The sequence below is a fragment of the Carlito syrichta genome, unplaced genomic scaffold (assembly GCF_000164805.1).
Source record: "Carlito syrichta isolate Samal-C Ts95f unplaced genomic scaffold, Tarsius_syrichta-2.0.1 Scaffold289110, whole genome shotgun sequence".
NCBI classification, from domain to species: domain Eukaryota; kingdom Metazoa; phylum Chordata; class Mammalia; order Primates; family Tarsiidae; genus Carlito; species Carlito syrichta.
This window is the reverse complement of record NW_007233206.1, coordinates 34,492-36,940: the sequence shown is the minus strand read 5'-3', so window position 1 is coordinate 36,940 and position 2,449 is coordinate 34,492. Positions and strand designations below refer to the sequence as shown.

General features: G+C 40.1%; 1 pseudogene across 1 annotated transcript; it reads right to left on the bottom strand.

Moving 5' to 3' along the window:
• Positions 1-1,508: 1,508 nt before the first annotated feature.
• LOC110595289 lies at positions 1,509-1,798 on the bottom strand (annotated as a pseudogene). The gene has a single exon (XR_002481737.1). The product of XR_002481737.1 is annotated as a thymosin beta-10 pseudogene (transcript).
• Positions 1,799-2,449: the final 651 nt, after the last annotated feature.

Below are 2,449 nucleotides of genomic sequence, written 5' to 3'. Positions count from 1 at the left end.
GTGTGCTATTGGAAAGGCTTCAATAAAAACCATTTTGGCAGTGTACCGGCATTATGATATGAATACAATCTCTCAGTGATATGTATTGGAGTGGAGGAAGGGGCTGAGTGAAGATGGAGAAAAAGAGAGGTAGAAAATATTTTTGTGCTGTAGGGTCTATTTAAAAGTCAGAAGGTCCTATCCACCATGGAGACATACTCATTAAAGGTGCAACTTTCCACCATTCTTGGCAACTCCCAAATAGATTCAATTGCATGAGCCAGCATATTCTTTAGCTAGTAATTTTAAACTTCAACTTTCTTATGAAGCTTCCTTTAAGCTGCGTAAACCTCACATTCATTTACTGAATCAGCATTTATTGAGTACCAAGTATTCATGAAACAGCTTCTATTGTAATGCAGCTAGTAGATATAAAATAATCAAAGAATATCAACGGTTCCAGATTAAATGAATTTGAAATTTTTAGAATTAAAGGTAAACTACAGATTATATAAGACTTTTAAAGTAGGAGAGGTGATTGAAAAAATTGATCAAATAAAATTTGAATGAAGAAAACCTGAAAGACAGCTTCAGGTTTAGGAATAGGTTGGGCGACCAAATGGCCAAAAAATAAATACCTTCCTCTTAAAAAACACTTCACTAATGGTGAGCCACAAAGAAATAATCAGGTAGGGAATTCTGTATGAGCTCAGGAGGGTGTTTGCCAATAGTAGTTTTTACAAGGCCAGGAAGGGAAGAATCTCCTGTTGTATTTCTCCATCTCTCTTGATCTGTTTCCTTACCATGGTCCTGTTTTGAATTCTAAGCCCCTCGAGTCTATTAAGCAGCATAAGTAGACCTCTTAAGCTCACTTTTGGCAGCTCTACCCGTACTGTGTGATCCCTCCCCAACTTCCCCAGAGTCTTTATCTGTGAAAGCTACAAATAGAGTCATCACAATGGCTACCTCTCAGAGGGTACCTACTGTGTGCCAGGCACTGGGTGACCCACCTTATGTGTAGCATTCAGTTCTCATAACCCCCAAGAGAAAGATGCTATTATGTTCCCACATTACATGTTAGTAAAGCTGAGAAAACTTAGATTATTTGACTTCCTTAAGGTTAAGGGAAAATTGGGGCAAATCTTGTTTAAGAAGCCAGAGACATCTAACACCCGAGCTTGAAAAATTATGCAGTGCAGTCTTTCCTAGCCACAGAGCACATGCAGCCACCACACTCCCAAGTTATGGCATGCACACCCCATTCTTTCTTTTGTAAAAACTTCCTTCCTTTCTTCCTTCCTCTCTCCCTCCCTTTCTCTTTCTTTCTGTCTCCCTCCCCCTTCCTTCTCTTTCTTTCTTATCTCTCCCTCTCTCTCTCCCTTCCTCTCTCTCCTCTTCCTCCCTCCCTCCCTTCTTTTGCCATGCCATGAGATGTTTTATTTTCGTTAATCATATAAACAATTCTCTATAATATCCCAGGGCAAACCTGAGAATTTGGCAGAGCGATTGTGGGGGGTATCCTTTCAGAAACCCATGGCCGGTGACATCGGCACAGAGTGCCCGGGTTCACAGTGCAGCTTGTGGCTCATGTCCATCTTACCGGTGGCTCTTCCTCCACATAATGACTGGAGTCTTGAAGATGATGGGGGTAGGGGATCTTCCAGACTTAGGAAATTCCACTCCACTTCTCCTGCTCAGTGGTCTCTTTGGTTGGCAGGGTGTTCTTCTCCTGGGTCTCCATTTTCTTCAGCTTGGCTTTATCCAAGCTGGTGATATCACTCATGTCCGATTTGTCTGCTGTTTTCTTAAAACAATCCATGGCGTCCTGCTCCCAGTTCCGGCTCCTGGTGCTCCCACTCGTGTCGCTGCAGCAAGAGATCTGTTGTCTTTTTTTTTGAAATCCTCCTTTCTATGTTCCTGAAACTGAACTAAGATAATTTACATGAGTGTTCTTTGAGAAGCTTGTTGCCCTGTGTTTAAGTTGAAGAGCTATGAAACTTGATTAGGGCACCTATACTTTTCATGTAGGCTCAGAATTGATTCAGAATTCTGAATGTGGAATCCGGGTCACCTACCTCACAGAGATCTTTTTCACTTTAAATGAGATGCTGTATAAGAAAAACACTTTGTAAACCAAATATTTAAATGCAAATGATCATTGTTATTGCTATATAAGACAATTCTGAAAAAATATAAATATTCTATTAAATTTTTTTATAATAAAAACAAGCATGTTGGTGAGGAAATGCTTCCAAAAACCTTATAGTTCCCAGTTGTTTTTCCCCAGTCACTTTATCTATTTACCAGTCATTGTTAACTTTTTTATGAGAGTACCCTGTGTACCATCTCTCATTTGAGCCTCTGGGATTGTGTACAACTAAACTGGAGAGTGGATTTCAGTAGAAAATTAGCAATGTGACTTTGTGGCTTTTGGTTGACTCTTTTAGATGAGTGGAATATTAATGCACTG